Raw genomic sequence first — 12,731 nt, forward strand, 5'->3', positions numbered from 1 at the left:
ATTCATTGAATATTACCAAACCAATGAGTGCCTCCTCAGTAGGGACTACTCCAAAAATGAGAAGCTTCAGGCACTGAAATAAGTGTAATATACAGTCGGGAGCTAAACAGTGATGTCAATATAAGCAGGGTGAAGAACAAGAAATAGTGTTCAAAAACAGTGTCCATGGGAGCACAAGAAGTATGCAGAAATCAAAACGTTCGGAAAAAAGTGCAAATGAACTACATTTGCCAAAGTTAAGGCACTATGGCCCTCATTCAGAGCCGCTCGTTAGCAACAGTACGCTCGTTGCGTTCCGATGTTGAGAAACCGTGCATGCGTCGGTGTAACACTGCGCATGTGCGTACGGCAGTTTGCGAGCTTTTTTTCACTCGTTCGGCAAATTGCGAGCAGGAAGTGACATGTGAAATGTGATTGACAGAACAGGCCATTTTTGGGCGTTGACGGGGGTGGAGATGGGAAAACGCAGGCGTGGCGAGGCGTTTTTGGGGCGTACATAAATTACCTGATGCGAACGTCAAATGTGTTCGTACCAAGTCATACGTCACTGGCTGATCCTCTTTCCGTTCAAACTGGTCGCACAGCTTGAGGTCTGGATTACTCGACCACAATGGCGATGGCCTTGTCCTCTGGTCCGGGCCTCCTCGATGTTTCATCGATTTATCACGGCTTCTCAGAAAAACAATCAACTTTGGATTGCAAACCAGCTTGTAATGTGTTTTGTTTTTTTTTCTTTGGGATAGCACAAAACCGTATGCAGCTGAAAATCTCAGATGCTAATTTCAGGATTACACAATCAATTAGCGTTTTTTTGAAGGAATGTTTTTTACAATTTTGTTAGTGTTTTGTGATATTGTAACAATATTGTCATCATGTTTGTGTGTATTGTAACCTTTTGCATTGGGCTGGAGTTTTTTTTTTTTTTTTTTTAACAAAGTGTTCCTTAAAGAAACATTTTTTTTTAACCCTTTTTTTTTTTTTAAAGCTAAGATTTCGTTTTTTCCTTGTGGTACAGGATTAACTAGAAACCATTTTTCAAATAATGTCACAATACAGTTGAGAACATTTTTTTTGTTTATTTTCTCCACACATTTTTGTACAAATCATGTGCATTTTGACTTTAAAGTTTGGGGTCATTGTTACCCACTAATATTTTGTACATTTGTCTTTTAAAAAAAAAAAACAATTTAGGGCCAAAAATAAAACAAACAAAAAACAATTCACAAGAAAGGAGAGGGAAGTTTTGGCCCTTAAGGAATATGGGGCAAGCACAGAAGGAGTGTGGGAAAAGTAGCCAGTGCTGTCATCGTTTCTTTCCCCGTTTGGCTGGGGTAGGGTGGGCGCCAGACCGGGTCCGGGATGTCCTCTGGCTGGCCTGCCCAGAGGCAGATGTTGTGGCCTCTGGACTAGGCACAGGGCTAGGCACATTTGGAGGAATGGCTGTTGTTGTGCCAGAGGTGGAGGATCCAGATGTTCCGGCAGGAAGGGAGGTCGGCTCCACCATGTGCTGGCGAACGAGCTGTTCCAGGGCATTGGCGATTCGGATGTTGGCCCTGGTATTTTCAGCCAGGGCCTGACCAATGGTAACGTTGGCCGTAGCATTTTGCTCCAGGGCCTCAGCCACCCGTAGCAGACTGGCGTCCATCCTCTGCAGAATCTCCGTATGGGAATCCGATTTAAAATTGAGTTCTGTGAGGAGTGCCACTGCCTGCGAGGGGGATTGCCCAGGACTGGCTTCTGCAGGGTCCTCAGCCAGATGTACTGCTTCCTCCCTGCAGAGTCAGCAGAAATTCTGCGGCCAAGGCTCCCCTCTGGAGCAGACTCATCCGCCTGTGTCTCTGTGAGCAAAAAGAGAAAAGAGGAACATTACAATCTACATATTGTCACAATAACATTTCAGAGTTGGTTACATCACAACATTTACCTGGGACAACATGAGGAGCCGCAAAGTCTGGCATGTCCATATCCATGTTGAACACGCCAAACACCTCCACATCCTGCACACACCCCTGTGCCAGCTCTTCCAAATCATTAAACTCCAATGACACAGGGGTGGGACCCCCACCTGTCCCCCTTGCATGCCTAGCCCTGTCCGCCATTTTTTGCTTCAGGCGATATTTGAAGTCTTGCCATCTGTGGGGTGAAAAAGTAGGCATTATTCCTGCATTATTTGACCCTTTTTATTTGTGTTGGTCAAGTTTTTACTTACCGGCGTTTGACATCCCGGGCTAGACGGACATAATCACCCACCCTATTGACAGCACTGGCTATCTCCTCCCACATTCGCCACTTCTGGCTTACACCCATATTCCTGTCTGCCTGTGGCAGGATGTCCACACACTTCTGAACCAAAACCTCCATCTCCTTTCTTGTGAATTGTGGCTGCCTTTTCTTTTTTCCAGCTTTGGCCGGAATACTGGGCCCAGCAGCCTCTTCCATGTCATCCTCAACACCTATTTACATTAAATTATTGTTAAGTTAGATGTCAATCTTTCACTATATTCTGCTTCTAAATAGCCTTGATTTGAAATGTGAGAAATACTTACCAGCCGCCTCTTGGCCATTGTTTGGCTGGTCTGTAGCCATTTTTCTAGCCAAAACAAGAAATACACCAGAACGTTTGTTTTTTGTCGTGACGTATTTATACATGCGTCCTTATTATTCGGCCACATCATTGATTGTGCGTTCCTATGATCCGTCCTCAATTTGAGCGGGAAAGAAACACTATTTATGGCTTTTGGCGACTCGAGGTGGCGGGTGTTGTTTGTTGGAGGTTACGTTGGTCAGAGTGGATTGTTGGCGCGAGTTGTATTTGGAGGTGTTTTGGTATTTGTTAGAGGCGTTTTTTGGGGGTTTAACTTTCCGTTCGCATTTTTTGGTGTGATTCTTTTAGTTGTGGTGTATTTTTTGGGTAAGTTTTTTCCCGTCATCCTTTTGTAAAATATGGCTCTCCTTTTTTTTTGGTTTTGGACCAACAATAATTTGTGTTTTTTTTTTATTTTGTAGGTTCATTTTGGCTCTGCCCCAACGACCTTTTTGTTTTGTGACTTCTATATCGTGTATTGGTAAGTTTGGATTTTCACTTGTTTGTTAAATTTCAGGACTTGTTTTTCGCATCTTTTGGGGACATTACTGATTTCTACTGGGTTTTTGGGGATGTGAAAATTGCAAACTATTTAGCACACTTTTGTAGGCTTGATTTCTCTGGTTAAATTGCGAACTATTTAGCGCACTTTTGTAGGCTTGATTTCTCTGGTTAAATTGCGAACTATTTAGCGCACTTTTGTGGGCTTGATTTCTCTGGTTAAATTGCGAACTATTTAGCGCACTTTTGTAGGCTTGATTTCTCTGGTTAAATTGCGAACTATTTAGCGCACTTTTGTAGGCTTGATTTCTCTTGTTAAATTGCGAACTAATTAGCGCACTTTTGTAGGCTTGATTTCTCTTGTTAAATTGCGAACTAATTAGCGTTCACAATCTGGGTTGTTTTTTGGGGGCCAAATTGTGGAAGTCGTCGCAATGTCGGTTTGCTCTTTGTAGAAATGTGTGTTTACCCCCTTTATTTTTGTGCCTTTTCAAAAATCAAGCTTACAAAATGGACACCCCAAATTCTGTCCTTTTTATGGTCTGTTGAATTGTAGGTTTTGGAAATCATGACAATACCCCGGCATGTAAGCATCTTTGGATTGTATCGTAAAGATAAGTATTTTTCAGATTTTTTGGGGGGCAACATACCTTAACTTCAATTCTTACCATTTCAGGTTGATGTTGGTCGTATTATTGTGGCCATGCTACCGGAAGCCGACCAAGCTCAATCTCGTCCCAGGCGTAGGCATCGTAGGCGTGCAAGGCCCAAGATATATAGAACATGTGCCACCCTTTTTGGAATGCCCGATGATGAGGTGTTAAGGCGATACCGTCTTCCGCCCCAAATCATCATAGACACTCTCTCATTAATAGAGAGTGATCTGGAGCGGCAAATTGACAGTCCTATAGCAATACCACCACTTACGCAATTTATGGCGGTGTTACATTTCTGTGACTCAGGATCCTTTCAAACCACGGTGGGAATAGTTGCGGGAATCTCCCAATCCTCCTTTTCAAGGATCCTGAGGGCAGTGATGGAGGCCCTTTTCAAGCACCGCCATCATTTTTTTAAAATGCCTTTGGATATGGGTTCCCTTAGTGTGGCCAAGGCCAATTTTTACCAAATAGCTGGCTTCCCACACATCATAGGGGTTGTGGATGGTACTCACATACCACTACAGCCTCCAGCATGGCTGGAGGCCATTTTTAGGAACCGAAAACACTATCACTCACTGAATGTAATGGTGGTATGTGATGCCTCCCTCCAAATCCTGTGCCTGAATGCAAAATTACCCGGGAGTGCACATGACTCATCGTCATCCGGCAATCAGGGATTTGGCAAAAATTAAACAACCTACAAGCTGGTGATGCGTGGCTTCTGGGTAAGTGGAGACCTTTAGTAGATACCAATGCAAAGCTTGATACACAGTGATCCTGATGTTGTCACTTCTTTTTCACAGGAGACAGTGGCTACCCTTGCACGCCCTGGCTGCTCACTCCTTATTTGGCTCCCACACCAGGCCCACAAAGTGATTTTAATTCCGCACTTACAGCCACCAGGCAAGTGGTGGAGTGCTGTATCGGCCTTTTAAAAGGCCGATTCAGATGCCTCCACCACTCTGGTGGCGAGCTCATGTATTTGCCGGCTATGGTTTCGAAAATTGTGGTCCTGTGTGGGATATTTCACAACATCGCCATAAGGAGTGGTGTCCCAATGAAGCCAGAGGATGCCTTGCCTGAGGATGGCCCCCCCGAGGTTGGTCGGAGGTCAGTATGTGGGGGGGCCATACGCGATGATGTGGTGGCCAGATTCTTTAGGTAATTATTGACACAAAATATGTTATTTGACACAATGTAGAAAGGTTATTATTTTGAAATCAAATTAATCGGTTTTTATTTTCCCATCTTGTTTTTTTTTCAAAATATTTTGGAATGAAACGATGACTACTTCCTGCTCCCAAAAAATGACTTCATGTGGCCACATTGGATATATCTTCTGGACCCAATTTTGCTACGCAACATTTGTGGAATCATGTTGGCATGCTCATTCGTCAAACAGTTCTTGATTGTTTTTTTGTTTTTTTATTATGGAGTAGGCTGGATTTTTGAGTTTGTTATCTCTGTGTGTATTGATTGTGACCCAACACTTCGTGTTTATTATTTATTTTTAATAAATTTTTGGTTATTTTAAAAACATCATTTCTTTTCGACATTACAAGCAAGTGTAAGCAGGTTCACCCAAGGAAAAGTCGCTTAATGGCTAATCCTGTAATGTGTCAAATTGCTCATTATTTTACTATGCTTTGTGGGTTAAAACCAACACCAAAAGGTATTATGTAGAATCAGTATGTTTTAGAATCTCAGCCTAAGCAGGTTTTAACAAAAAATTACAAATACCAAAAAAAAAAAAAAAAAAAAAATGCTGGTAACTCTACAAACCTATTGTTAGTGTTAGGTGTTTCATGTGCCTGCTTAAAAAAATCAGCTTTACACAATCTTAGTTACATTACTTTCAAATACTTGCTGCAATAGTCTACTTATGTAAGTTTAAACAATCTAAGATTTTCAGACAAGGAATGAGACTGTATTTAAAATTTAAATGTTTATTTTTTTTAAATATTTATGAAAAAAATAATAAGAAAATAAATTAGTGGCGCAGGATTCCCGACATTCTATCCAGGACCACCAGCAGGCCGATCACATGCCCCCTCAACATTTGGACACACCCGGCTAGCTCCGCCAAACGCCTCTGGTCCTCTGTGGGTTATAAAATTGTGGTGCTTACTAAAATGAATCCTTTATTTATGAATCAAAAAAACTTCAACAGCAAAATCGACTTAGCAAAAAGTGACAATTGTTTTACCAAATCCAAAAAAACACCAATTCATTTTTCAAACAAAAAACTTAAAAAAAAAAACCCCAAAAAATTAAAAAAAAAAAAAAAAAAAAAACATTCTTGCTACCGTAAACAAGAGATACAAGTATGAGTGTTTTGACATGTGTGATATGTGTACGGGGAAATCAGCTGAGAAATTTATAAACAAACAGATATATAACCAACCTTTTAAAATACTAAAAAAAAGGAAAAGGCACAGACAAAGGATTACATCAACACATAAAAAAAAAGGATAAAAGGGAAACATACCGTTGAGAATGATGCCTGGACCAGGAACCACACCATCGTCCTCCTCAGAGGTGGGACAATTTCCTAAGGAGGTCGGCGGGGTGATTTCAGACTGTGGTGATGGGGTGGTCAAGAGAGGGGTGGGTTGAGGGGAGGGGGAATTTGGATGGATGGGAAATCTCCAAGAGGGATGGGCGACAGGGTCTGGGTAGGCTGGGGTGGATGGGGAATTTTGGGGAGAGGAGGTTTGGCTCGGGGTTGGGGAGAGGGGACGAGGGCGACGTCTGCGCAGGCGATGACGCCGTAGTCTTTGCTCGGCCCCTAAATGATGGATAACAAATTGAGGTTAGTTTAGAACACCTTTCTAAACGCTAATTGGTTAACAAACAAAAAGGAAAACATGTACACGCAGATATGTGTGAAAAAAAGAAACAGGCCAAACAAGAAAACATGCACACGTAGATATGTGTAAAAAAAAGAAACAGGCCAAACAAGAAAACATGCACACGCAGATATGTGTGAAAAAAAGAAACAGGCCAAACAAGAAAACATGCACACGCAGATAGGGCCGCAAATATAAACATGAAAACCAAACAAAACATAACTTACTTTCCGCTATACGCTGGCGAAAACATGCCAGCAAGCGGGGCGTCCGCCGTTGAAGGTCGGACCACCTGCGCTCCAGCTGGCCGATCTGTCGGCGTGAGCTGAAGGAACGCAGACGGCCACGAACCTCCGCATAGGCAGCATGCTTCTCCCGATTGCTGCCTGGTGATACGCCGGTCCATCACCTCTGTCAGGACAATAAGCTCCCGCTTGGTGAATGCAGAGGCTCTCATGATGGCAATGGTGTATTTTTAATAAAACAGTTTTAATAAAGACCAGCAAAAAATTTTGATTGGCTAATGTAGTTGGGAAATTAACAGGAACCATTCTATTGGTTAGTGTATGAGTCATGTATTCTACAGGCCAAAAAATCTATTGTGAGTTATGATAGGCTTGATGCAGTGACATGCGTAAGCTAATTTAAATAAAGAAATGAAAGCAGTAAAATATGCGTGGGTAAAAACACGGAAAACAATTTGATAATTGGATCAAACATGTATTTTGGATAAAGAAAACCATTGTTTAAACCGTACGTATTCTGCGGGTAAACAAAAACACGGACAAGAGTAAAGTTTATTGAAAAAGAAAAAAAAAGTTTTGAAAACATGTGAAGAGCAATTAAGCTTATTGATATATTGATTGGCATGATACGATTGAAGTAGGTAGGCAGAATGAACGAGCAGGTAATCGAAATCGGACAGGCCCACTTCCGGTTTGTACTTGTGCGAGCGTTCCCTGCAAGCCACATTGGGGATGTACGCTCGCTATTTGGCTCGCTCGTTAGCTAGAGGAGGGGTTGGGAGACTTTGGGGTGGAATTCTAGCTGCGTACGGAATTACGAGCGAGCGCTTAAATTAACATATTTCGGCACGTACGCCGAACGTACGAACGTCCACTTGCGTCCGGGTCTGAATCAGGGCCTATGTACATGCTCAAATTCAGCCTTGACAAAGAACCAAAGAAAAAGAAGTGTCAAATTTTTGAATCACTAAAAAAAACGTACATTAAAAAATAACTAATAATTAAAATACACTTCATCATCGGCCTCCAGCGTGGCATGTGCACTCATCCATGATGAGCGTATGTCACTGCTGGATGTGGTGGGAATGGGAACTGGTGTCTGTGGGGTGCCCGACGCATGATAGGTGAGGGGATGTGATGGAGGAGGAATTGGCATTAGTTGGGACGCGGGTCTATGAGGTGGGATAGGGAAATTGTCAGAAGACAATGGGGTGGGCTGCGCCAAAATATATGACCCTATGTTACTATGCTCGTCTAATTTTCCTTTGTGAGCTAGTAACATAGCGTTATATATAATACGCTTGAAATGATGCAGCTGGTTTTGAGCCATGCTGTCCATTTCGTTGCCGATGTAAGCACCAAAAGTTTGATTTGGACCGGGGGGTGCATGTAATACCTCCTCCGCGTGACTCAAAAATCTGTCACTTCTTGACGGGCCAGAGGATGGAGTCTTCGAAGCCGACCTCCGCTGCCAGTTTGCGCTGCCCCTCCCGCTGATCCTTCTCCTCCTCCCCCGGTACTTCCCCCGGCGGCAGTTCCAGGTGCCCCCGATGTGGTGCCCAGTTATGTAACACTTTATGTTTCTCGCCGCAGTGTTTCGCCTAGTGTTCTCACAATGAATTCTGCTGGTGATGGGATCTCGAGCGGAAGCGCGGTGGCAGGTATTGCTACAGGTGACCGTTGCCCCTGATATTGCGGTACCTGCGTCTGGTGGTGATGGAATGCTGGGGTTGGCTGGTGGTGAGTCTGCTGCCCCTCCTTTGCTGTTTATACCGATTCTTCTGTGTCTAGAGATAGTAGCTCTTCATCATGGTCGCCGCCACGCCCGCGTAAGTTGTTGAACATGGTTGCACGGCATTTAGTTACAAAAGCAGCCAAGCGTCAGTCAGCTCTGTGCTAATACGGCATTGGACAGGGGTTTGTGTAAGCGAGTTAAGGACCGGATTCGTAAAGGTAGGTTGGTGAGGATTCTTGCAGCAGTTAACTCCATTAGCTTAGTGGCATCCTAGTTTTTCGGCCTGCTACCTCAACACTCGCCCTATGGAGTACAGTAATGTTATTTAAATATTCATTTGGTACATTATATGTTCGTGAGATCCAGGGGCTTTGTTTGGAGTGATTACAGCGAACAGTTTTGTTGGTAACGGGACGGTCGGCTGATTATGCCACTGGACCGTAGAGCTGTTGAGGTGGGTTAGCAGTTATCCATGAGGCTAAGGCGCCTGCGGAGCGGTTCAAAGGGCAGAGTTGACAAATAAGGTTTATTCTCCCTGTGGTATTAGATGAGTTGTCTAAGTGGTTGGGCTGGTATCCTTTGCGGGAAGATCACCAAGTTTGCTGGAGGGTTCTTAGTGCGGGTTCCCGGTTACCGGTAGCTAGTGCATTGCTTGTGGTTGCCCCTTCCCCGGAATTTGCGTTCGGCCAGAGAGCTTCCCCATGTGGCACGACAGAAAGGTTTGCTGTAGTGGCTTTGGGCTGTATGTCCGGGCCTTTTACCGTTCCCACCTTGCCGGACATGTACATTTCCCCCCTTGGTGTTGTGCTGAAGTAGGTCCAGAGTAAATATAGTTTTATTCAGAATTTGCCGTGTCTTCATTGGGGGTTCTGTGGATGATGCAATACCTCACTTGCTTGGCCAGTTTCCCTACCAGTTTTTGATGTGGCACTCACATTGATATAGGGCACAAGTTCTCGGGCTTGATGCTCGGGATACCGGGCAGTGCATGTTTTCCAGGTCTCCTCGCAGAATTGCAATTGCAATATTAGCTCCACCTGTGGAACTTTTTAAAATGTGCCTGTGAGTGATGCATACACCTGTGTATGTTCGGGATGACCTAGGGGGCGTAACCTGTGTGGGGTCCTGGGGGCTGAGTTTGAGAGTCACTGATATAGGGTTTTGGTCTTGGAGCTTTGATGGCAAAATAGGATGCTGAATCCGTTTCTTGCCTGCTGCCGTTGCACCCTCAGTCCCTACATTTTATGGGTTTTGAATTGGACGGTCCATTTCTGTTGACAAGTGCCTTCCCATGGGCTGCGCTATCTCGTGTGCACATATTTGAAAAGTTTAGTACGGGCCATGCAGGAATAGCGCATTATTTGGACGATTTTGTTCGCCGGACCATCAGATAGCGCAATTTGAGGTGAGGTTTTGCTGTCTGTGCAGGCCCTTTTTGCGGGTGCTTGGCGTTGCGGTTGCCTTGGACTAGGCGGAATACCCGATTTCCTGCTTGTCTTACCTTGAAATTAGTGTGGATATATTTGCTGGTGCTGCTGCCAGTTTCCGGCCGATAAGGTGCAGCAGTTGCTAGTGCAGATTCAGTGTTGTTTGACTTCTCGGCGGGTTAGGTTGCGCCAGGTGCAGTCGGTCCTATTTTTATTTAGTTTTGATTGCTGGATTATACCAATGGGGCGAGTGTTTGCTGTAGGCTAGAGCGTGCTATTGTGTGGGTCTCCAACCTCCATTTCTGTGTCTGCCTTTACAGGGAAATCCTGCATGACCTCAGGGTGTGGGCTTCATTTTTGGGGATTTAAATTTTGGAGTTGATTTAGCCCTAGCAGCCGGTTGACAATGCTGAGTAACATTTGTTCACCAAAGCTGCTGGTTCAAATGACTTCGGAGCGTTCTTTCAAGGGGACTGGTGCGCTGCTCCTTGGCCTGCGGCATGAATAGCACGTGGTTTTGGTCCAACCTGCTGTTATTGGAATTTTTCCAGTTATAGTGGCTATGGATTTGTGGGATGATAAATTGTCTAACCGGAATATCATTTTGGTGTGGCAAGCTGAGAGTGGTGAATGCTGGTAATAATCTGCATTCTTCTTCTCCTATGGTAATGCGTCTGTTGAGGTTCTTGGTTTTGAAGTTTTTGAAGGCGATTATTGTTTTTAGGGCGCGACACGTGCCGGTCATTGAAAATGGTATAGGGATTCCCTGCCCCATTTTCACTTTGATTGGTTTCGGTTGTTGGCCCCTGAGGCTAATCTGATTGAAAAGACTTGTCCGTCTTCTGTATGGCAGATTGTCTAACCGGGTTAGTCGGCCTGGCTCGGAGGTCTCTGGCTCCATCTTTTTTGCGAGGCAGCATGGCGCGACTGGGACACTTATCTGGTAGGTATCCTTCTGCTGGTAAGTCTTTAGATCAGCACTTGGTTGGGTTTGTGTGGGATCATTATTAGAGGGGCCGATCTGAGATGGCCATGGCTTCCACCCTAGTGGGTATTACTTTTTCTCTCGCTTTCATGGCGGTCATGACCCAACAGTCATTTGTGCTGTCTAAGGCCCTTAAGGGTTGGACTACAGAAAGCCCCCTGGTGGGTGATTCTCTGTGCCCAATATGTGGCACTGTTGCTACGTCTGGTAGGGGTGATTTTGTTAATTTCTTCTGACTTTTTCATCTTTTTTGTTCCAATTTGCATTTGCGCAGGCATACTTTAGCGCATTTCGATCTATTTCTTAAGCATGTGGTACTTTAGGCCTGAGCTGTGCTGTGCAAAATCCCCCATTCTAATACTGATTAGTTAGGGCACGGGCGTTAGGTTAACATAGAGCCTTATCCTATTACTGAGTTTTGCCCTTTGTGCTTGGCTGGTTATATGAATGTCTGCGCCAGTCAGCCGGCCCGTAATGGTTTTTGTATGCGTACTCCTCCCCCTGGGCTAAGTTCCAATTTGCTGCTGTGTGTAAGCGCTGTTTGGGACAGTTGGGTTTCAATGTTGCACAGTATGGTGCTAGTGCTTTCCCTATTGGCACAGCTGCTTGCGCGGACGGGTAGCGGGCTACCTCCATATGCCATTCAAGCTATTGGTAGATGGAAGTCATCCGTCTTTCAGACATATGTTAGATGTGATAAGCTTTAAGTTGTGTTTTTTCCTATCCAGAAACATTGTTTAACCACCAGTTTTTGAATGGCTAGCATTCAAAAATTGAGGGTGTGAAGGGATTTTTAAATTTTTCCTCCAACAAGGGCTGCAATTCAATTGGCTTATTATTCACGGCTCCCGGGAGATTTTTTAGATTTTCTCCTTCGCTCGGGTTTTTGCTACTAACATTCTCCTTCTAGGTTACCACTCTATCCTTTTCTTATATATGTTCTATTGCTGCAGCTTCTTAGTTCTGTTTGTTTTTACAGCTTTGCCGTGTCTTCTGAGCAAGCTTGGCTTGTGGGCCATTCATTTATTTTTTGGGCTAAGGAGCATGGGATAGCAAGAAGGTCAGCCCTGTTAGGTGGCCGTCGGGTTCGGTGGTCTTGGGGTCCGAGTTATGCATTGGACGGCTCTTTCTACCTTCTGTTTTATCATGAGAAGCACTGTGGGTGCCCGTCATGGTTGGCGATTCACCTTGGAGGCAATTTATTGGACAGTCGGGGGTATTGAGCTGATCTTGTGGATGTAGGCTGACTTGGCCGCCCTACGGTTATGGTGGCCCGAGGTATGCTTGGTGTGGTCGGATATTGTCCCTCACCATGTATGAACAGTTTCTAGAGACCTTTTGGCCTTGGATAGAGCTTGCCGGAAGATTAATAGGACTGTTTCTCATTTTGCCTCCGGGTCTGGTGGTTTGTTGGTGTGGCACCCAAGTTTGCGGATGGAATAGTTATGGTAGGTGTATTTTTGGGTGCTGTTTTTTCTTTTGGAAGCGGGTTAGTGTTTTGGTTTGGGTGGCAGGCTGTGGTTCTTTGAACCTGGCATTGGCGGGAAGGAGCTACAAACCAGCGGCCACGTGTAAGAAAAAGCTGTGGAGCGAATTTCCTTTGAAGGGTCATAGTATGGCCTACCTCTGCAGGAGGACTTTGGGCATCCATCTCTGCGGACACGCTCATACTATGCAGTATTATAGGGGGTTGTGAGTCTTCACAGCTCAGCTTACAATGACCCCAGGGGGGGGCGTTTCAGTTGC

The sequence above is a fragment of the Taudactylus pleione genome, unplaced genomic scaffold (assembly GCF_031769625.1).
Source record: "Taudactylus pleione unplaced genomic scaffold, aTauple2 ptg000938l, whole genome shotgun sequence".
NCBI classification, from domain to species: domain Eukaryota; kingdom Metazoa; phylum Chordata; class Amphibia; order Anura; family Myobatrachidae; genus Taudactylus; species Taudactylus pleione.